Source organism: Ambystoma mexicanum (assembly GCF_040938575.1).
Source record: "Ambystoma mexicanum isolate Mex_15411 chromosome 12 unlocalized genomic scaffold, UKY_AmexF1_1 Mex_chr12_unloc.2, whole genome shotgun sequence".
Taxonomy (NCBI): Eukaryota; Metazoa; Chordata; class Amphibia; order Caudata; family Ambystomatidae; genus Ambystoma; species Ambystoma mexicanum.
Window position 1 is genome coordinate 1,451,289 of NW_027182323.1, and position 27,071 is coordinate 1,478,359.

General features: G+C 49.9%; 4 non-coding genes across 4 annotated transcripts; 1 reads left to right on the forward strand and 3 right to left on the reverse strand.

Annotated features, from left to right (window-relative positions):
• Window positions 1-462: 462 nt before the first annotated feature.
• TRNAA-UGC (transfer RNA alanine (anticodon UGC)) lies at window positions 463-534 on the reverse strand. Its single transcript has one exon. It is a non-coding gene; the product is annotated as a tRNA-Ala (tRNA).
• A 12,282-nt stretch (window positions 535-12,816) lies between these two features.
• TRNAV-CAC (transfer RNA valine (anticodon CAC)) lies at window positions 12,817-12,889 on the forward strand. The gene has a single exon. It is a non-coding gene; the product is annotated as a tRNA-Val (tRNA).
• Window positions 12,890-13,185: 296 nt separating this feature from the next.
• On the reverse strand, window positions 13,186-13,257 carry TRNAQ-UUG (transfer RNA glutamine (anticodon UUG)). The gene has a single exon. It is a non-coding gene; the product is annotated as a tRNA-Gln (tRNA).
• Window positions 13,258-17,801: 4,544 nt separating this feature from the next.
• On the reverse strand, window positions 17,802-17,873 carry TRNAA-UGC (transfer RNA alanine (anticodon UGC)). Its single transcript has one exon. It is a non-coding gene; the product is annotated as a tRNA-Ala (tRNA).
• Between the last annotated feature and the right edge of the window lie 9,198 nt (window positions 17,874-27,071).

Below are 27,071 nucleotides of genomic sequence, written 5' to 3' on the forward strand. Positions count from 1 at the left end.
CACATCAACGAATAGGTTATGATAATTTACAGCTATTTTTAAAGAAAACATTTAATGAATTCTATTTTTCCCTTTTAAAGAACTCCTTCGAGGCACTTCAGAGAAGTCACGTGGAATGTTTGCCTGCCCAATCCTGCCTGCTGCTGCTGCTTCCCATGATCACTTTGTTCTATGCTATCTATATTTGTCAGTCACCATCTCTCCAGGGGTTTTGTTTACTGTGAACCCCATTCGCGGTATTGCTGAGGCAGCTCCGGCTGTTTGTTGTCTAGACAGGGCCCCAGTCTGGTAATGTGAACTAGTCACAAGAAGGATAGTCTTGAAACGTGAGCGACGGAATATGTTCAATGTAGTGAGATGCGACATAAAATTATAGTCCTCTTTACCAGAAACCCAAAGAGGATGTAACAGTATATCCTTTAAATGTTGGCGTTCATGCGTACCCCAAAAAATATATGCACCTGGAGATGCCGGGGATTGAACCCGGGGCCTCATACATGCAAAGCATGCGCTCTACCACTGAGCTACATCCCCTCACGTAAAACACACCATCGTAATATCTGTGCCGTCCGACCCTCGGCCCAGTAATTCTGCAAATGAAATCTAGTTTGTAGAAAAGGTTCGGCAGTGAAATCGAAAGTGATAATCGATGCAGGACCGAGATTGTTTCTGCTATAGGGACTGCTGGTGGCTGTGCTACATCCCTTTACGATAACGTTCCACTAATGTTAGAGTCGGCACGGAGTTTTTTGTATGTGGGAACTGTTTTCATTCTCTATCTCTGTTCTACTTTGGGATGTTTCCTCTTTCGCCTCGCCACAGAAATCAGAAGGAATGTGTCAGGCTTTCGTTTGCCACCACATTCTCATCACCTGGTATAGAGCGAACTTCCCACAATCTTTCTTCTGTTTTATCTCTGTCCGCAGAATATCGATTTTCAGGGATTACAGCTGGCTTCACTAGCAGGAATATGTGTCACTGGTGTTGTGCCACAGAGGGCCGATCCAATAGCAAAGCACCACCACGTGACTGCTTGGCACCATGTGCTGCTGCTTTTAAACAAGCACTGGCAATGCCAACAGTTTGGACTTTTATCTAGGCCTGGGAAAGGCACTTGCCAGGCACCACCCTAGTGGTATTAACTGGCCACTGATGGTACCAGCAGCAAAATGGTGTGTGTACCTGGGTATCTAATAATAGTGCCGGCAAACGTCTAATACTTAAATCTTAAAACACAAGCCATCACAGTAGGCTTTGTCAATGCATGTTTTTATCAAGACTTCAGTGAAGGACACGCATGGTGCTTGTGAATGTAGACTTGGTTACGACATTTTAATTACACCGGTGGCACTTTACTCCTGCAATTAAGACATTAGCCCTCAGAAGACTGCTTTGAAAAAACACTGGCAGACATTTCGAGTGCAAAGCTAGATGGTAAGTCTTGATTAAAGTTAACTCAAAGAGTTCCCATAATTAGGAGTTTTGGGTCTGGAGGGGCAGGACTGGGTGGGAATGGCCACATGGCCATGGCAGTCAATGGGTGGGCAAATAACTAAACAACACTTACAAGCTTTGGTTCCCTCCTCAGATGCCTTTTTCCCCGATCTGGACTCTAATGCAATAGTTTCAGCATATAGGTGGGTGCCACCTAATAGCCCAAAGTAATAAAGGATCTAGGTGGCAACAGTGTCTGCCTCTCAGTGCTGGCACACTTAGGTGAGTGAGGGGAGGTGGCAGGCCCGTCTAGGGTCTGCCGCTGCCCACATCCTCTTCCTCTCTGTCCCATCCACCAAGTTATCTTTTTTTTATTTATTTTTTTACTTTTATTTATTTAGCTTGGCAGCACAGGAACAGGTGAGCTACATACAGGACAAGTATAATCAGAGCAATGCAGGTAATACAAACATATAAAGCAAATTCAAAACCAGTTTGTGCACATGTGGCAGACATCCAAGGTGGGTGTGGGGGCAGTGAGTGAACAATTCCGGAGGTTGTGCGGGAATAGCAGGGGGAGAGGACTGGAGATGTAGAGTCCGAGGCAGAATCAATGGGAGCCATGTATGAACGAAACCTTGACCAAACATCTCTGGGTCTTTAGTGGGTTGGCTGTTGTATAGCCCAGGATTCTTCGGTGTCCGATGCCCATGTGACCGCCCTGAGCCACTGTGCATGGGTGGGTGTGGTAGGCCGAAGCCAGCAGAGTAAAATAGAGCGTACAGCAAGTGGCATGCAAAGTCCAGCCAGGTTTTTGGAATCTCAGCGGAGCTCAGAAAAGTCATGGAAAAGACAACTCATTGGGGATAGGGTAATAGGGTGATCGAGGATAGCTGACATAGTAGCACATACTGCGCTCCAAAATTGAGTGAGACGGGGGCAGGACCAAATCATGTGGATATAGCCAGCGTTGTCGCAGCCACACCTGGGGCACCTTGGGGACAAGTCATTTGAAATGTGGTGTAGTCTGCTCGGGGTGTAGTGGTATCTGTGGTGCACCTTGAATTGGATCAATTTAAAGCGGGAGTTAAAGGATACCTGATGAATACATGCACACTTTCGGGCCCATCGTTCATCTGTGATTTCGAGACCAAGGTCATCCCCCCAGGTATGTCTTAACTTGGTAAATGTAGGGGCCGATCTAGCCTGTACCAGGGTGTAGAGTCTGGAAACTTTGCCCCTCATGGGGGTGGGAGAGGTAAGCTCCGTAACTGCAGGTTCATCAGGTGGCAGCACTGGGAAACTGGGGTATTTGTGTTTAAGGATTTTCCGGAGGGGTGACTACTGAAGCCAAGCGGATGGTCTCCGCTTCAAGGACAGTGGAAGATCTGGCCACTCTATGAAGTTACCCTGTTCGAAGAAGTCCCATAGTTGTTCATATCCAGGCTCTGCCCACCGGCGAACGATGACGGGAGGTACATGTGGGACCTCCGGGAGGAAGTTCCAAAGTGGAAAGTTACCATGAAAGGGGTGGGCGATGCCTAGTAATTACCATGTTTTAGATAGGGCCAGAGAAGTAGAGGCCGCCGGGTCAAGTGAGTCTAATACCCTCGGCATGGGCGTGATAACCAGGGAGCAAATATCACGATCGCTGATCGATAGCTTTTCGAGTCTGACATGAGGTGGGGGGTCCAATGTTTTAAACAAGTGTGAAGTGTATTGGAGTTGGGACACCAGCCAGTACTTAAGGAAGTCAGGAGCACCGAAGCCGCCAACCTCCATCGGGATGGTCAAGGTCTTGAGTTTAAGCCGGACCATGTCTGAGTGCCAAAGAAAGGTATTAAGGGTACGAGTCAGCACCCGGAAGAACCAGCCGCTCGGCCACTGGGGGATATTGGCGAACCTGTACAGAAGCTGGGGTAATACTACCATTTTTAGTATCCCTATCCTGCCGGCAAGTGAGATCGGGAGCCTACTCCAGCGACTTTTGTCGTAAGGCTAGTGAGGTATTTTTGGTAGTTCTCTTCAAAAACCTGTTCGAATCGGCGAGACACTACTATGCTCAGGTAGGTAAAGCTTGACTGGGCCCATGTGAATCGCTGGGTATCAGGAGGGGGGCGTGTGCAGGCAGTGAGCGGCAAAAGGGTAGATTTAGAGCAATTTACTTTGAGGCCAGAAACTTGTCCAAAAAGGATATCTTCCAATATCGGAGCCAAATTGGTGTCGGGGGAACGGATGAAGAGAAGGGCATCATCAGCATACAGGGATACTATGTCCGCGAAAGGTTCCATCTCTATGGCAAAGACCAGAGGAGAGAAGGGACAGCCCTGCCTAGTGCCCCTAGTTATTTGGAAAAGGGGGGAGCATCGGTCCTCAGTACGAACCCTGGCCACTGGGTTGGAGTACAGCAGCCCGACCCAGGAAAGGAAGCGGGGCAGAATTTGCATTTTTTAAGAACCCGCCAGAGATTCTCCCACGAGACAGAATCGAAGGCTTTTTGCATATCGAGTGCCACTGCTACTGCATGCAGATTTGGGTTAATCCTGCTTATAATGTTGAAGAGACGCCTCAGGTTCAGAGAGGTGGAGCGTCCCGGAATAAATCCCGCTTGATCGGGGTGAATGATATGCGGCATGTAGGGGGCAAGGCGTAGGGCTAGTAATTTGGCGTACCCGTTGATAAGCGAGAGTGGACTATAAGAGCAGCATTGAGTGGGGGGTTTACCGGGCTTCAGCAAAACGGTTATTGTGGCTTCACAGAGCGAAGGGGGAAACAGACCTACCTCCACTGATTCCTCCCAGAGGGCCATTAGGCGAGGGAGTAGGAGTGATTTGAAGTGTTAATAGAATTCAACGGGAATGCCATCTGAGCCTGGGGATTTCCCTGATGAGAGTGAGTCTATGGCATCCAAGAATTCCCCGGTGGTGAATGGATTCTCGAGACATCCAATGGTCTCAGGGGAGAGGATCGAGAGGGGAAGCTTATCTAGGGAAGACTAGATCTCCGCTGTCGGGACATTGTCTGCATTGGCATATAGGGATTCGTAGAAAGAGAGGAATTCAGAGTTAATATCTTGCAGGGACGTGGCTAGGGTACCATCGGGTCTCTCCACTCCAGGGATGGGAGGGGCACCAAATTCTCGGTGGAGAAGCCTGGCCAGAAGATGGCCTGGGCGTTGACACTCGCCGTATTTCCTCGCAAGTCCCGGGCTGTCCAGGAACCTCAGTTCGCGGTCCGCAAGAAAACGGAATGTGTCAAGTTCCGTACCGATTGATGCCAGGAGTTCCGGAGTTTGGTGTAGCGAGCATTGAGCTTCCAGTGCGGACAGCATGGCTTTGCTTTCAGCAATATTTCTGTGAATTGTTTTAAGGATGCCGTTCTCCTTAGACAGGGCAATACCTCTTATATAAGCTTTGAAAGATTCCCAGAGGGTGGCCTGTGAGGACACTGTGTTGGTGTTAATTTCGAAGAACTCCTCAATGGCGGTCTCCAGCTCTGAGCTGAAGACGGGGTCGAGGAGAGAGTGAGGTTTCATTATCCAGTGTCTGCTGCGGTCACGATCCGGGCCCCAACAAAGGGTAATAGTCACCGGTGAATGAACAGAGAGGGTTCTGGGAAGGATCGATAGGTGAGATATGTTCCTTATAAGTATGTCACACACTAGCCATCTATCGATTCAGGAATATGAGTCATGCACCGAAGAGTAGAAGGAGTAGGAGCGGGAGTCGGGATAGAGAAGCCTCCATGCGTCCACCAGGGAAAGACTGGGGAGAGATGACAGTGTAGTGTAGGCTGCTTTGGAAAGTCGGCGAGGTCTGGAGCCGTATCTGTCAAGGTCTACGTCAAATATCGTATTAAAATCACCTCCCCAGAGGATTATTGTTAGCAGGAAGCTGTCAAGGAGAGACGTGAGATGTGAATAGAACTCCAGGTCGTCGATATTGGATCCATAGATGTTTAATAGGACCACCTCCTTATTCTGCAGACTACCATGGACTAACACATATCTGCCCAGGGGGTCGATCTGTGTAGATATGGGGTTAAATTTAAGGCTCCTGTGAATTAGAGTCATAACTCCCCGGCTTTGGGTAGAATAATTAGTAAAGTACCTCTGAGGGCCCCACATTTTGGCAAATCTTTCACAATACTCGGTGTAGGCGTGCGTTTCTTGTAAAAACAGTATTTTGACCCAATGGCGTTTGGCCTGAAGCTGTAGTTGTTTCATCTTCTTATAGTTTCCCAGCCCCCGCACATTCCAACTCATGAATGTCAAGTTATCCTCAGTTGACAGTCCAGAGGTGGTCATTAGAAGTGACGGATTAACGGGGTGGTGCTCCCCATGATCGGTCACCATTTGATCAGCCTTGCAATAATAACTGAACAATATTGCCCCATACTCTACCTCCCCTGTGGATACCAAGCCTTTTTTAACATAAAACCCAACAACGCCCACCCCCTCCGACGTCCCGCCCCCAAACAAACAGAGGAATGACAACCCCATGCCCAAACAACCAAATCCAAACCAATGGCATCAACGCCAGGGGGCCTGTGAGCTGGCCTGGCGGCGGTGCTCCGGACCGGAAGGCAATTTAAGGATAAGCATGGTGCCTAGTGATGACATCTTGTGCCACCCGGGTAGGACTCCACCTGGGTGGAAAGGGCATGATCGCAAAATATAGAAACAATTTTCTCACGTATGGGGGAAGTAGCCCCCTAATCAATCAACTAGACCAGGAAGGTGACTGAATTTAACAGCAACTAATAGAGTAAACTAGCAACAGTGGATGAGCGCTGCGGAGAGAAATTGAACCAGAGAGGCGTTCAGTGATAACTACGAGAGTCTCCCATGGGATTATGAGGCCAGCCCTAAGGACCAGAACATACATGTCATAGACCGAAAAACTCGAGTAGGCGGAAGACAGCCCCTTCTCACGCTCATCCACCGGGTAGACATTTCTGTACCAAGTCGGAGTCCCAAATCATGAACAATCAGCCAATAAACATAACATTGACAATGTGTGTTTCAAAAGGGGGTCAGCCGGGGAAATGTTCATCGATAAATCTGGAGGCCTCCTCAGGGATTGTGAAGAAGTAGACCTGGTTGGAATGTTCAATGCTCAATTTAGCGGGGTATAACATGGAGTATTTGACCTGCAGGTCTCGAAGCCTCCTCTTTACTGCCAGGAAGGTTTTGCGTTCACGTTGGACTGCCACCGAGAAATCAGGATATAGATGGATCCTGGCAGCGCCCAGAATGAGTTCACCCTTGGCTCTAGCCGGCCTGAGCAGGGCGTCACGGTCACGGAAGTTTAGAACTCTACCTATAATGGGTCGTAGTGGTGCACCCGGTCTGGGCTTTGCAGTGAGGGCACGGTGGGCTCTCTCGATCGCGAACTATGGGGAGAGTTTTGGAGTCTAACAATTTTAGTAGAGTGCACTCTAAGTAATCCTCCATGGGTACCTTTATGCCATCTTCGGGTACTCCGATAATGCGGAGGTTGTTACGTCTCCAGCGTGATTCGAGGTCCTCGTTCTTTTTCTCAACCTCGGCGACACGGCCAGAAAGTGTGGAGACCTCCGCCCTTAGAGAGCTCAAGTTATCCTTGGTGGTACTCACTCGTGTCTCGATCTCGGCAACCCGGCCGTCGGTCCTCTCCATATGAGCCTTGATAGAGGATATAGTGCCATTCATGTCGTCAAGCTCTCTGTGGAGCGTGGTGAACACCTCCCGGATGTATTCCATCATTTTTTGAGCGTCTGCCGGGTCCGAGGTCGAGGGGTTAGATGGTTCCTACCCGGACACCTCCCCCACCGGCCCCAACGGGGTTTTTGTGAAAATGTTAATTGAGCATTGCTTCTTTCCAGCTCCCTTGGTCATGGCACCAGGCGGAGGGTGGGCCCGAAGGCCTGGGCGGGCGGCAGGAGTGTCGAGGCAGGTCGGGAGGCAGAGGGCAGGACACAGAGGATGGTCGGACAGGCTATTCAGAGCATTCGGGCGCCCAGAGGACGACAGGGTTGAAGTGGAAAGTAGTGCTGTAATAGGATGTGGAGTCTCTGGTCACCACTGCCCGCCAGTTCGCAGGTCCGGGGGGGATCTCCCTGGCCGGCAGTGGTATGAGGGCACTGAGTGGTCAGTGAGTGGATCCCCTGGTGTCGACCGCCCCGAAGATCACGGGTGAAGGCCAAGAACCGGAGATCAGTGTGCCGTGACAGGGGTGGAAGTAGGAGCAGCTATGGGCACTGATGTGGTTGAGCAAACTGGGGAGTCCACTTCCTGTGTCGGAGGAGAGGTCCGCCAAGGCTCCCAGCAAGGCAGTGGTGGACCACAGAGGGGTTAGCAGGACGCCCACGGCCAGGCAGCGAGGAGACAGTCACTGCAGGGGTCTTCGATCCCAGTATATCCAAGTAAAGCAGAGGGTCCAGTCACTGCGCGCCGCGGTAGGGGGGACCAGCCTGGTGCACCACTAACCATGGTCTGTGTGGTGTCCCAACTGATATATGTGGCGCAATGAGCGGGAGGTGTATCACCACGGCGAATACCCCATGCAGGCACTACGGTGGAGAGCAGTAGGATCCACACCAAGAGAAGAGGTCCCAATCCAAGGGCCAGCAGCGGGCAGCGTGTGCCAACACCTAAGTGGTGCACGGGTTAATAGATGACGGCGCCCGAGGAGTCTGTGTCCCCCCCGACAGGGCCCACCAGGTCGCGTTAGGAGCGGGGGCCCTGTGCGTCTGGCAGGGTAGCAGGGCAGCGGAGCGTGACGACAGCCACAGTGGGTCCCGGCACAGAAGGTCCAGGTTCCGGTCGTGAGTCCAGGGAGGGAGGCGACGCGTGCCAGCACCGGCAGCACTACAGTGCGGATGGGCAGAGTGTCTGGTGGGACCCGAAGGGACTCACCGCAGTAGCCAGGAGCGGGAGCGTCCCGCAATCCGGTCCCAGAACAGGAAGCCTCCTCTCCGGATCCACAAGAGGCACTGATAGGCAGCACGCCGCCCTGGGAGAGGCGGCGGAGCAACAGCTCTACATTTGGGGTTGCACCCCGGGGTCCAGTCAGGGGGCTGGTGTCTGCGCACAGGCCACAACGGTTCCTCGAGGAGTGGGGAGAAGGTGACGCCGCACCGCACAGTGCCCCTCCCCCCAGTAGGCCCCGGATCCTCAGAGTCAAGCCAAATGACTCTGGAGCAGAGGAGCGGGGCAGAACGGCGCCAGCTCCCGGCCCAATTTCAAAGCACTGGATCTCTGCGATAGGGTTGATTCAGGACGCGGGGTTCGAGCAGCACACGCCCGGGTCCTGCAGCAATTTAATAGGGTGGCTGGCCCAGGTTTTAATAGGGCACCAAAGGAGGATTCAAACAGGAAGGCGCCCCACGAAGCGGAGTTCACAATCAGGCGGCCATCTTCTATGAGAGCTACAGCGCCCCCCTCCCCAACCAAGTTATCTGAGTTGTGATGTGATAGAGATGCACAGAGGGATACAGAGAAAAAAAAGATTTCAGTACAGGGAGACAGGATTCAGAATGAGAAGGCAAAAGAGTGGGGACATAATTGAAGAATGCATGAGGAAATAAAGTGGACTGAACTGGAAAACAAAAGGGATTTATACTGAATGGTAAGTGTTATTACTTGGCTAGACTAGCTAATTTGGTTGCATCCTGCCTGAAGCTATTTTCTGACATGGCATTGCATTTTTACTGGCATCAAGGGTAAATTAAAGCCAGTATGATGAGCGTTCCTATATCGCTATACTGGCATATATGGGTGCAGCCAGTCGTGACATGTTTTCTTATTGTGGCATGGCATTTTTACTGACAACGTCAGCAGGACTATGTTCTTATGTATGGATACTGGCATATAAGGGCAAACCACATCAAGGATAGTGGCCCATCACAGCCTCTGAGCGACTAGATCTCATTGCAGTACACTTGCTGTGGAAGCAGACACATGCATGTATGTACGCATGTACAAATGCGTAGACTGTGGCTAGTGTCTGCACTTTGCACAACCACATACACACTCTAATTTCACTTTCTTCTATCATTGGGCTTTGGTAGCTCTGCACTAGTGGTGGAGTTATGAGCTATTAATCCGCGGATTTATGTGCCTCTATTGCTCTTCTTAGGTACTCCTCCACTTATCGATGCTCCATGGAATGTGTCCCTGTTGAGTCTAGCATGATCTCTAGATTAAAAACTGTTACATAGTACCCACTGAACCCTTGCTTTTCAGCTCTTTTGTCTCATCACAAGTATAATCATCCAACCGATTCTTGAGGCCCTGCTTCGCTGTAGCTGTTCCAGGAGACACCTGGTCCTTTGCAAAAGAATAGTGCGAAAACCGTACAGAAACATCTGACCTCTTGAAGACTGGTGTGCACCTTACTTCCTCCCACTTTCCGGCAGGAGATTTATTTATTGATTACGGTAGCGCCACCCACGCTGCAGCATCGCGCTCTCCCTCTGTAAGGCGGCAGAGGTCCCTTAGCATCTACTCTCTTCTTGGGGCACATTTCTTCTGACCGGCGGCGGATGCCGCCTCTTCTGCATTTTACTTTTGCAGCGGATGCTGCTTCATGCGTGTTCTGGTTTGGAGCTGCTATCGCGGAGCTGGGCACTTTCTCCCTCGGCGGGAGCAGGCAAAACACTTGATGGCCGATGCCGCAGTGCTGCAGGCTGACCCACACTCCGGCTGCACAAGCACCCTCTTCACACACGGCTGCGGCCAGGGAGGGTCTGCCGGTGGGTCACTGGGCATCCACTCTCTCCTTTTCTTGTGGCAGTGGGTGCTGCTTCCTTTTCTTTCTCCTGCGGGCAACAGATTGTGCTGCAGGGGTCCGTCTTCCTCGTCGCCATTGGTGGGGGGCGACAGTGGACACACGGCCAGCATCACAAGTGCTGGGGGTGCCAGCATCTTGGTAGATTGCCGGGATCACCCAGACTTTCTGTTGTTGCAGGACAGGATCCCAATGGCCCATGGGGACATGGGCCTGGGCGCACTGTGGATGCCGGGAGCATCCTGGATGGAGGGTGGCCTGGGTGGACCCAGGGCACCATGCTGAACTGGGGGGCCCCTATGGGACTCCCGAGAATGGGAACTTACCACCGTTGCTGGCACCCGTAATATCCCGGTAACACACGGATTTCAGGCACCGGTAATGGTAAGGTGAGTTTGCTGGTAGCCGGCCGGTGGCTCAGGCGGGTTACCGGCCAACTCATAATGAGGCCCAATGTCTTTTGGACTGACATACTCCTGCCCGTATTGGAAGTGAAAGAGCTTGAGGGACTGGTTAATCTTCTTTATGGCCAAAGCTGTCTGAACTGGTCAGGGTGCGGAGTAACAGCTCTCCTCTAGCCCTACACCAGCTTAGGTTTCCTAGGAGACAGCCGTTAGTAAAACTCTATGTATGGAGCCACTGGTGATGATGGTTGACCAGCTGGGATTCTTCATGAAGCAGTGTGTGCAAGATGCCCATATTTATCTAATGGTGTCAACCGAGGAGAGCATCCGGCAGCTCAAACAACCCTCCCAGAACATTAGAGACTGGAAGAGGACAAACGCAGCCCTTCCAAGACTCAGTTCTTGTTCTATCCCTTAGCTCTGCCTGGGAGAGTTCACTTTACATATTGTTTCTGCGCCAATATATTCTACAGTTAAGTCCTGGGCTTCTTTGTGTTCCCAGACTGTCCCTTGCAAAGCATGTTGTATTCACTATCTAATCTGATGAACAAAATCTACAGCTACTGAAATGTATGTCACCTCTTTGCCTAAAGATGGTTTTAGGACAGTAGTTCAGGGACTGGTGTGATTAAGAGTGGACTGTATGAATTATCTTCTGTATTTCCACGCAAAGTCAAATCTGGCACCCCTAAGGCGGTCTAACATACTGAAGCCCTGCTTGTATATGCATTAAGGATGTTAGGTCAAATTTCTCCTGGTCACTGCGTCACAATGGGGGGCAAGCAACATGATAAATAAAGCTCTATATTGTTTTAAAAACTTTACAACTGTTCAGCCCAGTGTTTCTGTCTATTTGGATTAATTCATATTATATGTAATCAGGTCATCTAGAAGAAAAACGTTGATTCTCTATTAAAAACAAACATTAAAAAGTGGATCCTTTCCTTTTCTAAGGGGGCTTGTGCAGTGTGGAACGCATCTGAACCTGTGCTGTGCACTGTTACCGTGCACTCTGAATTCTCGTCCACCATGTTTTAAAAGACTTTTTGAGGAGTGCTCCTGCAGCTTGAATTGCAATTGGATGTTTTGGATTTATTAAGAAATTACTGTATTTGTGATTATTTAGTACGTGTATGTTGCAGTTCTCTATTTCTCTGGAAATTGCCCTCTGGTTCCTTTTGGGCGGGAAAAGTGTTCACAATACTAAATAACAATAATAAAGACAATTCCCTTGCATAAGATTGCTCAGGCCTGCTGTGGCCAGCACACAGCCATACTGCCCAGGCACCCTCTTGCAACCAACTCGTTAAAATGCCATTATCGGTCACAGGTTGATACATCTGTAGGGTTGGTCACAATATGCACAACCAGAAATACACTTCACACACGCATGCTCAAGCCCTCTAACGATATTCATTTTCTCTGAGACAAGTGATGACATTCAACCAATGGCGTTCCTGGGCTGCTGAGTTACTGGGGTGCCTTCTGGCTGCTCTGTGGTAATTGCATCGGCAGAGCCCCAAACCAACACATGGCAGAGGACACCTGGGAGACAGTCACACAGCTGTCTATTGAGTCTATGTGATGCTGGAAGCTCAAACAGGATGCATGTCTTTAAAGCACCGCATCCACGTGCTTCTCTCTGTCTTCCTCTGGCACGTGCACTGCTGTGCTATAGCCGCCATCCTGCGCCCCCTGTGTCATACTGGGCCCCCTATGTGTCGTCCTCTTTGGGTGTGTGATTCAAATTCATGTGGCTCTCTGGGCATTGCATTTTCCAGGGAAAACAATATCTCTTCTGTTGCTGATAAATCGTTCAGGTGTGTGGCGCATGGTATGAGGTGCATAGGTGGTGGTAGTGATCTAATACAGGGACACTCACCTGTGCCAGGTGCGGGCACAGGTGGTTGATGCAGCACTGGAGACAGATCCACGTTTACAAAGGATTTTGGATTGATTTGGGGCACTCAAAATGAAACAATACATTCCTTTAAAACTTCAAAAGATGGGGAGTGTCCATGGAGTAAGACATATATATTAACGGGATCTTGGTCGCAAGTTTAATCCAGTGTACAATGATCTGTCTGACTTCACTGGCATGGAAGGAGCCAGCTGGCTTAAATGTTACTGTGTTGATATGCCGTGCTTCAGCACCCCCTTCCATGCGCTATCATAATAATGGGAAAGAAAAGCACACGTACAGTTCCGTTTCCGTAGTGTAGTGGTTATCACGTTCGCCTCACACGCGAAAGGTCCCCGGTTCGAAACCGGGCGGAAACACTTTTAGCGAAAGCCTCTTTAATCCTCACTTTTCATCTTCCATAGTGAAGTCCATATGCACAACGTGATATGAACGAACACTATTTTAAAAACTATTTAGTAGCAAAATTAATACAGATTACATTTTTTATAGTGATAGTATGTAAAGAACACGGAACAAAATAAAGTCAGACGAAACTAAGACCGACTTTCGTTCATGATGTATTCGAATTGTAAATACTAGGAGCGGGAATGAATGAAATAAAGGGAAATAAAATTGAGATTCCGAAAAGCGTCTCATTTCAGTGAAAAATGTGAGGTTCCACCGAGATTTGAACTCGGATCGCTGGATTCAAAGTCCAGAGTGCTAACCATTACACCATGGAACCATACACTTAGTGCCACGGTACCCCTAATTTTTAGCTAAGCACAGGTGCCCTGAAATCTGCAGTACTACGAGATTTATGATAGCCTAATACACCCTTTCCCGATATCAGTAATTCTTAATCATTGGGACTTTGTATTATACTTATGTCTTTGTAAAGAGCTTGTCACGGAGAATGAGTACCTCAGGGAGCACTGAGCAGAGGTTGAAACCCCTTAACATATGCACCTTACCATCTCACCTGCATGGGATTTCATGACTCTTTCTTGCCTTTGGACCAGTCATAGAATACAGGCCTGGAACATTATGTTTATTCCCCATTGCCGTCATGATGCCATTCTGGAAAATGACTTGAAATGGCTGTTGCATTGGGCTCTGTTCAGAAAAGACTCTTGGGTTTTCTCCTCAATTACCATATCTCCAAGTGAGATTAGGCAATTTAGTATCTAGCACAGTCTCTGAACATTTCGAATTTTACAGCTTGTGAAAGATTGATATGATTGTATGAGTGTGGATTATACACAACAGTATGATGTGTTGGCCTTACTACAATGAAATAGGAATAATGTAAGGAATAGTTGAAAAGACTCTTGCTGGGGTGGACTGGGTTGTTGGCTCTTCTGCCGAGTACACCAGGCTGCCCCAGTGCCCACCCATTGGTCTAGCACAAAGGCAATCTCACTAGAACCCATTGCTTGGTTCAAAACGGAGTGAAGATCCCAGGCACGTACCCCATATGTTTCAGTAAAGAGCCAGCCTCCCTTTGAACCATGCCTGCTGAGCCTCCTTAAAGCCCCACATCTTGTTCCAGTAGAGATTCAGTATTCTTGGGACACCCCCACCCCCTTGCCCAGCTGCCAAGTTTTCAGTCTATGTATGTGTGACATTTACATATTTGGAATGTACTTAACTGTTGGGGGGCCGCAGGTGGACACACTGCCGGCCTCTCACGTGCTGGGGGAGCCAGCACCTTGGTAGTTTGCCAGGATCACCCGAACTTACTATTGTTGCAGGCCGGGACCATGATGGCCCATGGGGACATGGGCTTGAGGTGCCGGGGGCACTGTGGATGCCGGGAGCATCCTGGGTGGAGGGTGGCCTGGGCGGACCCAGGGCACCATGCTGATGCAGGAGGCCCAGACCAGCGAGACCTGCCGGACCGTGATCACATGGTGTGGGCCTGCAGGCCAGGGCTGGGGACTGGCAGCTGAAAATATTTAACTGTTTCCAAAATCCAGGTCTCACTCCTGCAACCTTCCTGAACCTCCCGCTCAGGACGAATTGTGTATCTCTGGTTTTGGGCTGTGGGGAGTGACATTATCTAATTCTTTTCACCAGCCGGGGCTGGAAACTGCAAACGGGGGCTGCTCTTTTTCCAGCCCTATGTGTCCACCTGCCGTGTTAGGCTAAACACGGGGCTAATTGCTCATGGTCATTTCCTCTGTAAAGAGGATGTTTCTCTGCTCGATCGTTGGTGTGACATCCATCGCTGACAAGACATAAACAAAATGGCCCCCGGGTCTCTGAAGTCACCTGGAAGGTGTGAAGAAGACCTTGCCCTTCCAATCGTGAGTCCCTCTCCCTCGGGACAGCCACCCCTTCCTGTCCTGCTGCCTTTCTCCACCTGGGTTACCTTTGCTTTGTGACCCTTGTGTTTGCCGCCCTGTGAATTGGAGTTGGAGGGGCCTTGGCCCTCCACCATGTTATTGCCTGGTGCCCTCATGCCCCCCTTTCAGGGTGGGTGTGCCATCTCTCTAACATATGACGTCGGGTGCTGCTATGCCCTCATCCCGAGCTTTAACCTGCTGTTGGCCTGGCATTTATCCTCGCCTGAAGCCCATAACAAATTAAGCCCAGGCATAATTATTTACAAAATATTAATATTCAACATGCAAGTCCACACAGACGATCAGTAGCGTACGTGCTTCAACACTTCTGTCCTCCAGCACCCAGCTCATTCTAATGCCATCAGCTCTCTTTTCAACATTGTACTACTTTTGACTGGCCGCAACGGCCAGAAGGGGTTGTCGCCCCTTCGCTGCCCCCATCCTCCTCCTCTTTGCTTCTTCTTTTTTTCTTTTAATAAAACCATGCTCTCTCAATCCGTCGTTAAAATTCAATAATATGTCTGAGCCCACCTGAGATAGGTCAACCCCATCTTTATCGTAGTATCCTGGTACACCCCAATTTATTAGGCCATCCCTAAACATTGAGAAACATGCTCCCCTGCAAAACTTTGTCATGTCCATATTCCATTTTTTCTGGCACTTCTCCACAGCCATGTGTGAATTTGCACCCCTCCATATTTATCTGGGCACGATTCTGGCCATATGAGTCCACAAGCGCCCCCTTCCTCGCTCAATGCCCAGAACGTGGCGCACATTTCCTTAAGCAGCTGCCTTCTTCCCAGCTGTGCCACATCGTTCCCCCCCAGATGGGTTATTATTGTCTCTGGGGGTCACTCTTCACCCAGTAGCGGCTCTCTGACCTCCACCCGGCAATCCATGTGGGACCTTGTCCCAGGAAGCTCTTCTTATTATGCCTCTGAAGATGTTAACACCTCCCATCAGCGTACTGGAACTCTCTACCGGGAGGTCCCCTGCGAAAGAGTGTTTCACCGGCAGCCCTGATATGACAAAGCCACTGTCACATTAGGGTGTCGATCACCAGAGTCATTTTGAAGCATGCAGACATGGATAGTGGGTGCAGTTAGAGTACCACGAGATCAGGCTTAGGTCAAGAGAGGGGTTTTACTGTTTTGGATTCTGTCAGGCCTCCCTACGCATCCTTCCCTCTCCCCACTCTCTGCAGACACAGGCACTCTATATATGACATTGGAAGACAAGGTACACATGTCATAGCAGCCTGGATTGGACACTGACTACATTCTTGTTTTGGGCCAATCTGCTGTAGAATGTTGCCTTTATAAAGGCAGGAAATGTGGTCCTCAGTTGATTCATCTTTGGATTCTCAGAAGAAGGAGAGGAAGGATTCATTGGAAATGTGTTGGGAATGGTTAGTTTATACCAAAGTTCTCTGCCATAGAGCTGAAGACAGAAGGCTTCAGGGCAGAGGCAAGCTCTACTCTCTAACCCACCCAAGGGCACATTTGGGGTGACCAGCTTGCGCAATCTAGCCAATCATTTTTGAAAAGTCTGCACTGTACCATTTGAGCACTTCGAGCGGACTCAACCTGTCTCAGCGCCCATGATCTCGTGGGACCACCAATTGAAACGGCTTGACACTGACTCGATCCAGAAAGAGCTCCAATAAGCCTGACTCGATGCTGCTGAGCCCCAATCACAATAGACATGCGCATTTGAAGAATCTTTGTCCCCCTTGTCTGCCTCGGCACCTCAGTAACTTTTAAGCCACCTTTCTTAGCCATTTAAAAGACATATCCTTGAACATTGAAATGTGCTGCTAAAATCATTGGCCAGCACCCCTGTCTTCACACTGAATGCCCCTTTATTCCCATAGTGTGTATTCTCTCCGTTTCCTTTAGAGAGGTGGGTCTTTATTGTTTTTAATTTGTTGTATGCACTGTACGTATTTCCTAAAGTTCCTGTTTTTGTAGAACCTTGGTTGGGCATTTATTCATGTTGGTACCACCATACTATTGGTGTTTGTGTGCAAATGTAACAGCTCAAACGCCTCAGAAAGAATTTAGACTGCCCTTTGCCACAGTTACCAAAAGAGGCATAGGGGGTATACCTGTCGGGTGTGTCGGCTTCCCCTTTATGACTGCGCTCATTGCTGGTTTAGTAGCAGTCTGGGGCTGAGTAGGTGTTTTGGACACTACTCACCCCTGTGCTCCTACAGAGCAATAGTCATTTCGTCACCCCGAATGTAAAATTTTCTGTTATGCCCCAGCAAGGTTTGTGCCATACAAAACACAATACATACATGCAATAAAACATGCCTGTGCTATGCTATAAGATCCTTGTGCACTGCCACAGTGAGGCGTTATGTATTGCCGTATGCTGAAATGAATGTACTACTGCTTGCAGACGGCGGCGAATCAAGTGCACAGTTTTACTTTGACTATGTACATGTTAAGAGCGTTGAAACAAAGTTTAAAAAAAACACATCAACGAATAGGTTATGATAATTTACAGCTATTTTTAAAGAAAACATTTAATGAATTCTATTTTTCCCTTTTAAAGAACTCCTTCGAGGCACTTCAGAGAAGTCACGTGGAATGTTTGCCTGCCCAATCCTGCCTGCTGCTGCTGCTTCCCATGATCACTTTGTTCTATGCTATCTATATTTGTCAGTCACCATCTCTCCAGGGGTTTTGTTTACTGTGAACCCCATTCGCGGTATTGCTGAGGCAGCTCCGGCTGTTTGTTGTCTAGACAGGGCCCCAGTCTGGTAATGTGAACTAGTCACAAGAAGGATAGTCTTGAAACGTGAGCGACGGAATATGTTCAATGTAGTGAGATGCGACATAAAATTATAGTCCTCTTTACCAGAAACCCAAAGAGGATGTAACAGTATATCCTTTAAATGTTGGCGTTCATGCGTACCCCAAAAAATATATGCACCTGGAGATGCCGGGGATTGAACCCGGGGCCTCATACATGCAAAGCATGCGCTCTACCACTGAGCTACATCCCCTCACGTAAAACACACCATCGTAATATCTGTGCCGTCCGACCCTCGGCCCAGTAATTCTGCAAATGAAATCTAGTTTGTAGAAAAGGTTCGGCAGTGAAATCGAAAGTGATAATCGATGCAGGACCGAGATTGTTTCTGCTATAGGGACTGCTGGTGGCTGTGCTACATCCCTTTACGATAACGTTCCACTAATGTTAGAGTCGGCACGGAGTTTTTTGTATGTGGGAACTGTTTTCATTCTCTATCTCTGTTCTACTTTGGGATGTTTCCTCTTTCGCCTCGCCACAGAAATCAGAAGGAATGTGTCAGGCTTTCGTTTGCCACCACATTCTCATCACCTGGTATAGAGCGAACTTCCCACAATCTTTCTTCTGTTTTATCTCTGTCCGCAGAATATCGATTTTCAGGGATTACAGCTGGCTTCACTAGCAGGAATATGTGTCACTGGTGTTGTGCCACAGAGGGCCGATCCAATAGCAAAGCACCACCACGTGACTGCTTGGCACCATGTGCTGCTGCTTTTAAACAAGCACTGGCAATGCCAACAGTTTGGACTTTTATCTAGGCCTGGGAAAGGCACTTGCCAGGCACCACCCTAGTGGTATTAACTGGCCACTGATGGTACCAGCAGCAAAATGGTGTGTGTACCTGGGTATCTAATAATAGTGCCGGCAAACGTCTAATACTTAAATCTTAAAACACAAGCCATCACAGTAGGCTTTGTCAATGCATGTTTTTATCAAGACTTCAGTGAAGGACACGCATGGTGCTTGTGAATGTAGACTTGGTTACGACATTTTAATTACACCGGTGGCACTTTACTCCTGCAATTAAGACATTAGCCCTCAGAAGACTGCTTTGAAAAAACACTGGCAGACATTTCGAGTGCAAAGCTAGATGGTAAGTCTTGATTAAAGTTAACTCAAAGAGTTCCCATAATTAGGAGTTTTGGGTCTGGAGGGGCAGGACTGGGTGGGAATGGCCACATGGCCATGGCAGTCAATGGGTGGGCAAATAACTAAACAACACTTACAAGCTTTGGTTCCCTCCTCAGATGCCTTTTTCCCCGATCTGGACTCTAATGCAATAGTTTCAGCATATAGGTGGGTGCCACCTAATAGCCCAAAGTAATAAAGGATCTAGGTGGCAACAGTGTCTGCCTCTCAGTGCTGGCACACTTAGGTGAGTGAGGGGAGGTGGCAGGCCCGTCTAGGGTCTGCCGCTGCCCACATCCTCTTCCTCTCTGTCCCATCCACCAAGTTATCTTTTTTTTATTTATTTTTTTACTTTTATTTATTTAGCTTGGCAGCACAGGAACAGGTGAGCTACATACAGGACAAGTATAATCAGAGCAATGCAGGTAATACAAACATATAAAGCAAATTCAAAACCAGTTTGTGCACATGTGGCAGACATCCAAGGTGGGTGTGGGGGCAGTGAGTGAACAATTCCGGAGGTTGTGCGGGAATAGCAGGGGGAGAGGACTGGAGATGTAGAGTCCGAGGCAGAATCAATGGGAGCCATGTATGAACGAAACCTTGACCAAACATCTCTGGGTCTTTAGTGGGTTGGCTGTTGTATAGCCCAGGATTCTTCGGTGTCCGATGCCCATGTGACCGCCCTGAGCCACTGTGCATGGGTGGGTGTGGTAGGCCGAAGCCAGCAGAGTAAAATAGAGCGTACAGCAAGTGGCATGCAAAGTCCAGCCAGGTTTTTGGAATCTCAGCGGAGCTCAGAAAAGTCATGGAAAAGACAACTCATTGGGGATAGGGTAATAGGGTGATCGAGGATAGCTGACATAGTAGCACATACTGCGCTACAAAATTGAGTGAGACGGGGGCAGGACCAAATCATGTGGATATAGCCAGCGTTGTCGCAGCCACACCTGGGGCACCTTGGGGACAAGTCATTTGAAATGTGGTGTAGTCTGCTCGGGGTGTAGTGGTATCTGTGGTGCACCTTGAATTGGATCAATTTAAAGCGGGAGTTAAAGGATACCTGATGAATACATGCACACTTTCGGGCCCATCGTTCATCTGTGATTTCGAGACCAAGGTCATCCCCCCAGGTATGTCTTAACTTGGTAAATGTAGGGGCCGATCTAGCCTGTACCAGGGTGTAGAGTCTGGAAACTTTGCCCCTCATGGGGGTGGGAGAGGTAAGCTCCGTAACTGCAGGTTCATCAGGTGGCAGCACTGGGAAACTGGGGTATTTGTGTTTAAGGATTTTCCGGAGGGGTGACTACTGAAGCCAAGCGGATGGTCTCCGCTTCAAGGACAGTGGAAGATCTGGCCACTCTATGAAGTTACCCTGTTCGAAGAAGTCCCATAGTTGTTCATATCCAGGCTCTGCCCACCGGCGAACGATGACGGGAGGTACATGTGGGACCTCCGGGAGGAAGTTCCAAAGTGGAAAGTTACCATGAAAGGGGTGGGCGATGCCTAGTAATTACCATGTTTTAGATAGGGCCAGAGAAGTAGAGGCCGCCGGGTCAAGTGAGTCTAATACCCTCGGCATGGGCGTGATAACCAGGGAGCAAATATCACGATCGCTGATCGATAGCTTTTCGAGTCTGACATGAGGTGGGGGGTCCAATGTTTTAAACAAGTGTGAAGTGTATTGGAGTTGGGACACCAGCCAGTACTTAAGGAAGTCAGGAGCACCGAAGCCGCCAACCTCCATCGGGATGGTCAAGGTCTTGAGTTTAAGCCGGACCATGTCTGAGTGCCAAAGAAAGGTATTAAGGGTACGAGTCAGCACCCGGAAGAACCAGCCGCTCGGCCACTGGGGGATATTGGCGAACCTGTACAGAAGCTGGGGTAATACTACCATTTTTAGTATCCCTATCCTGCCGGCAAGTGAGATCGGGAGCCTACTCCAGCGACTTTTGTCGTAAGGCTAGTGAGGTATTTTTGGTAGTTCTCTTCAAAAACCTGTTCGAATCGGCGAGACACTACTATGCCCAGGTAGGTAAAGCTTGACTGGGCCCATGTGAATCGCTGGGTATCAGGAGGGGGGCGTGTGCAGGCAGTGAGCGGCAAAAGGGTAGATTTAGAGCAATTTACTTTGAGGCCAGAAACTTGTCCAAAAAGGATATCTTCCAATATCGGAGCCAAATTGGTGTCGGGGGAACGGATGAAGAGAAGGGCATCATCAGCATACAGGGATACTATGTCCGCGAAAGGTTCCATCTCTATGGCAAAGACCAGAGGAGAGAAGGGACAGCCCTGCCTAGTGCCCCTAGTTATTTGGAAAAGGGGGGAGCATCGGTCCTCAGTACGAACCCTGGCCACTGGGTTGGAGTACAGCAGCCCGACCCAGGAAAGGAAGCGGGGCAGAATTTGCATTTTTTAAGAACCCGCCAGAGATTCTCCCACGAGACAGAATCGAAGGCTTTTTGCATATCGAGTGCCACTGCTACTGCATGCAGATTTGGGTTAATCCTGCTTATAATGTTGAAGAGACGCCTCAGGTTCAGAGAGGTGGAGCGTCCCGGAATAAATCCCGCTTGATCGGGGTGAATGATATGCGGCATGTAGGGGGCAAGGCGTAGGGCTAGTAATTTGGCGTACCCGTTGATAAGCGAGAGTGGACTATAAGAGCAGCATTGAGTGGGGGGTTTACCGGGCTTCAGCAAAACGGTTATTGTGGCTTCACAGAGCGAAGGGGGAAACAGACCTACCTCCACTGATTCCTCCCAGAGGGCCATTAGGCGAGGGAGTAGGAGTGATTTGAAGTGTTAATAGAATTCAACGGGAATGCCATCTGAGCCTGGGGATTTCCCTGATGAGAGTGAGTCTATGGCATCCAAGAATTCCCCGGTGGTGAATGGATTCTCGAGACATCCAATGGTCTCAGGGGAGAGGATCGAGAGGGGAAGCTTATCTAGGGAAGACTAGATCTCCGCTGTCGGGACATTGTCTGCATTGGCATATAGGGATTCGTAGAAAGAGAGGAATTCAGAGTTAATATCTTGCAGGGACGTGGCTAGGGTACCATCGGGTCTCTCCACTCCAGGGATGGGAGGGGCACCAAATTCTCGGTGGAGAAGCCTGGCCAGAAGATGGCCTGGGCGTTGACACTCGCCGTATTTCCTCGCAAGTCCCGGGCTGTCCAGGAACCTCAGTTCGCGGTCCGCAAGAAAACGGAATGTGTCAAGTTCCGTACCGATTGATGCCAGGAGTTCCGGAGTTTGGTGTAGCGAGCATTGAGCTTCCAGTGCGGACAGCATGGCTTTGCTTTCAGCAATATTTCTGTGAATTGTTTTAAGGATGCTGTTCTCCTTAGACAGGGCAATACCTCTTATATAAGCTTTGAAAGATTCCCAGAGGGTGGCCTGTGAGGACACTGTGTTGGTGTTAATTTCGAAGAACTCCTCAATGGCGGTCTCCAGCTCTGAGCTGAAGACGGGGTCGAGGAGAGAGTGAGGTTTCATTATCCAGTGTCTGCTGCGGTCACGATCCGGGCCCCAACAAAGGGTAATAGTCACCGGTGAATGAACAGAGAGGGTTCTGGGAAGGATCGATAGGTGAGATATGTTCCTTATAAGTATGTCACACACTAGCCATCTATCGATTCAGGAATATGAGTCATGCACCGAAGAGTAGAAGGAGTAGGAGCGGGAGTCGGGATAGAGAAGCCTCCATGCGTCCACCAGGGAAAGACTGGGGAGAGATGACAGTGTAGTGTAGGCTGCTTTGGAAAGTCGGCGAGGTCTGAAGCCGTATCTGTCAAGGTCTACGTCAAATATCGTATTAAAATCACCTCCCCAGAGGATTATTGTTAGCAGGAAGCTGTCAAGGAGAGACGTGAGATGTGAATAGAACTCCAGGTCGTCGATATTGGATCCATAGATGTTTAATAGGACCACCTCCTTATTCTGCAGACTACCATGGACTAACACATATCTGCCCAGGGGGTCGATCTGTGTAGATATGGGGTTAAATTTAAGGCTCCTGTGAATTAGAGTCATAACTCCCCGGCTTTGGGTAGAATAATTAGTAAAGTACCTCTGAGGGCCCCACATTTTGGCAAATCTTTCACAATACTCGGTGTAGGCGTGCGTTTCTTGTAAAAACAGTATTTTGACCCAATGGCGTTTGGCCTGAAGCTGTAGTTGTTTCATCTTCTTATAGTTTCCCAGCCCCCGCACATTCCAACTCATGAATGTCAAGTTATCCTCAGTTGACAGTCCAGAGGTGGTCATTAGAAGTGACGGATTAACGGGGTGGTGCTCCCCATGATCGGTGCACCATTTGATCAGCCTTGCAATAATAACTGAACAATATTGCCCCATACTCTACCTCCCCTGTGGATACCAAGCCTTTTTTAACATAAAACCCAACAACACCCACCCCCTCCGACGTCCCGCCCCCAAACAAACAGAGGAATGACAACCCCATGCCCAAACAACCAAATCCAAACCAATGGCATCAACGCCGGGGGGCCTGTGAGCTGGCCTGGCGGCGGTGCTCCGGACCGGAAGGCAATTTAAGGATAAGCATGGTGCCTAGTGATGACATCTTGTGCCACCCGGGTAGGACTCCACCTGGGTGGAAAGGGCATGATCGCAAAATATAGAAACAATTTTCTCACGTATGGGGGAAGTAGCCCCCTAATCAATCAACTAGACCAGGAAGGTGACTGAATTTAACAGCAACTAATAGAGTAAACTAGCAACAGTGGATGAGCGCTGCGGAGAGAAATTGAACCAGAGAGGCGTTCAGTGATAACTACGAGAGTCTCCCATGGGATTATGAGGCCAGCCCTAAGGACCAGAACATACATGTCATAGACCGAAAAACTCGAGTAGGCGGAAGACAGCCCCTTCTCACGCTCATCCACCGGGTAGACATTTCTGTACCAAGTCGGAGTCCCAAATCATGAACAATCAGCCAATAAACATAACATTGACAATGTGTGTTTCAAAAGGGGGTCAGCCGGGGAAATGTTCATCGATAAATCTGGAGGCCTCCTCAGGGATTGTGAAGAAGTAGACCTGGTTGGAATGTTCAATGCTCAATTTAGCGGGGTATAACATGGAGTATTTGACCTGCAGGTCTCGAAGCCTCCTCTTTACTGCCAGGAAGGTTTTGCGTTCACGTTGGACTGCCACCGAGAAATCAGGATATAGATGGATCCTGGCAGCGCCCAGAATGAGTTCACCCTTGGCTCTAGCCGGCCTGAGCAGGGCGTCACGGTCACGGAAGTTTAGAACTCTACCTATAATGGGTCGTAGTGGTGCGCCCGGTCTGGGCTTTGCAGTGAGGGCACGGTGGGCTCTCTCGATCGCGAACTATGGGGAGAGTTTTGGAGTCTAACAATTTTAGTAGAGTGCACTCTAAGTAATCCTCCATGGGTACCTTTATGCCATCTTCGGGTACTCCGATAATGCGGAGGTTGTTACGTCTCCAGCGTGATTCGAGGTCCTCGTTCTTTTTCTCAACCTCGGCGACATGGCCAGAAAGTGTGGAGACCTCCGCCCTTAGAGAGCTCAAGTTATCCTTGGTGGTACTCACTCGTGTCTCGATCTCGGCAACCCGGCCGTCGGTCCTCTCCATATGAGCCTTGATAGAGGATATAGTGCCATTCATGTCGTCAAGCTCTCTGTGGAGCGTGGTGAACACCTCCCGGATGTATTCCATCATTTTTTGAGCGTCTGCCGGGTCCGAGGTCGAGGGGTTAGATGGTTCCTACCCGGACACCTCCCCCACCGGCCCCAACGGGGTTTTTGTGAAAATGTTAATTGAGCATTGCTTCTTTCCAGCTCCCTTGGTCATGGCACCAGGCGGAGGGTGGGCCCGAAGGCCTGGGCGGGCGGCAGGAGTGTCGAGGCAGGTCGGGAGGCAGAGGGCAGGACACAGAGGATGGTCGGACAGGCTATTCAGAGCATTCGGGCGCCCAGAGGACGACAGGGTTGAAGTGGAAAGTAGTGCTGTAATAGGATGTGGAGTCTCTGGTCACCACTGCCCGCCAGTTCGCAGGTCCGGGGGGGATCTCCCTGGCCGGCAGTGGTATGAGGGCACTGAGTGGTCAGTGAGTGGATCCCCTGGTGTCGACCGCCCCGAAGATCACGGGTGAAGGCCAAGAACCGGAGATCAGTGTGCCGTGACAGGGGTGGAAGTAGGAGCAGCTATGGGCACTGATGTGGTTGAGCAAACTGGGGAGTCCACTTCCTGTGTCGGAGGAGAGGTCCGCCAAGGCTCCCAGCAAGGCAGTGGTGGACCACAGAGGGGTTAGCAGGACGCCCACGGCCAGGCAGCGAGGAGACAGTCACTGCAGGGGTCTTCGATCCCAGTATATCCAAGTAAAGCAGAGGGTCCAGTCACTGCGCGCCGCGGTAGGGGGGACCAGCCTGGTGCACCACTAACCATGGTCTGTGTGGTGTCCCAACTGATATATGTGGCGCAATGAGCGGGAGGTGTATCACCACGGCGAATACCCCATGCAGGCACTACGGTGGAGAGCAGTAGGATCCACACCAAGAGAAGAGGTCCCAATCCAAGGGCCAGCAGCGGGCAGCGTGTGCCAACACCTAAGTGGTGCACGGGTTAATAGATGACGGCGCCCGAGGAGTCTGTGTCCCCCCCGACAGGGCCCACCAGGTCGCGTTAGGAGCGGGGGCCCTGTGCGTCTGGCAGGGTAGCAGGGCAGCGGAGCGTGACGACAGCCACAGTGGGTCCCGGCACAGAAGGTCCAGGTTCCGGTCGTGAGTCCAGGGAGGGAGGCGACGCGTGCCAGCACCGGCAGCACTACAGTGCGGATGGGCAGAGTGTCTGGTGGGACCCGAAGGGACTCACCGCAGTAGCCAGGAGCGGGAGCGTCCCGCAATCCGGTCCCAGAACAGGAAGCCTCCTCTCCGGATCCACAAGAGGCACTGATAGGCAGCACGCCGCCCTGGGAGAGGCGGCGGAGCAACAGCTCTACATTTGGGGTTGCACCCCGGGGTCCAGTCAGGGGGCTGGTGTCTGCGCACAGGCCGCAACGGTTCCTCGAGGAGTGGGGAGAAGGTGACGCCGCACCGCACAGTGCCCCTCCCCCCAGTAGGCCCCGGATCCTCAGAGTCAAGCCAAATGACTCTGGAGCAGAGGAGCGGGGCAGAACGGCGCCAGCTCCCGGCCCAATTTCAAAGCACTGGATCTCTGCGATAGGGTTGATTCAGGACGCGGGGTTCGAGCAGCACACGCCCGGGTCCTGCAGCAATTTAATAGGGTGGCTGGCCCAGGTTTTAATAGGGCACCAAAGGAGGATTCAAACAGGAAGGCGCCCCACGAAGCGGAGTTCACAATCAGGCGGCCATCTTCTATGAGAGCTACAGCGCCCCCCTCCCCAACCAAGTTATCTGAGTTGTGATGTGATAGAGATGCACAGAGGGATACAGAGAAAAAAAAGATTTCAGTACAGGGAGACAGGATTCAGAATGAGAAGGCAAAAGAGTGGGGACATAATTGAAGAATGCATGAGGAAATAAAGTGGACTGAACTGGAAAACAAAAGGGATTTATACTGAATGGTAAGTGTTATTACTTGGCTAGACTAGCTAATTTGGTTGCATCCTGCCTGAAGCTATTTTCTGACATGGCATTGCATTTTTACTGGCATCAAGGGAAAATTAAAGCCAGTATGATGAGCGTTCCTATATCGCTATACTGGCATATATGGGTGCAGCCAGTCGTGACATGTTTTCTTATTGTGGCATGGCATTTTTACTGACAACGTCAGCAGGACTATGTTCTTATGTATGGATACTGGCATATAAGGGCAAACCACATCAAGGATAGTGGCCCATCACAGCCTCTGAGCGACTAGATCTCATTGCAGTACACTTGCTGTGGAAGCAGACACATGCATGTATGTACGCATGTACAAATGCGTAGACTGTGGCTAGTGTCTGCACTTTGCACAACCACATACACACTCTAATTTCACTTTCTTCTATCATTGGGCTTTGGTAGCTCTGCACTAGTGGTGGAGTTATGAGCTATTAATCCGCGGATTTATGTGCCTCTATTGCTCTTCTTAGGTACTCCTCCACTTATCGATGCTCCATGGAATGTGTCCCTGTTGAGTCTAGCATGATCTGTAGATTAAAAACTGTTACATAGTACCCACTGAACCCTTGCTTTTCAGCTCTTTTGTCTCATCACAAGTATAATCATCCAACCGATTCTTGAGGCCCTGCTTCGCTGTAGCTGTTCCA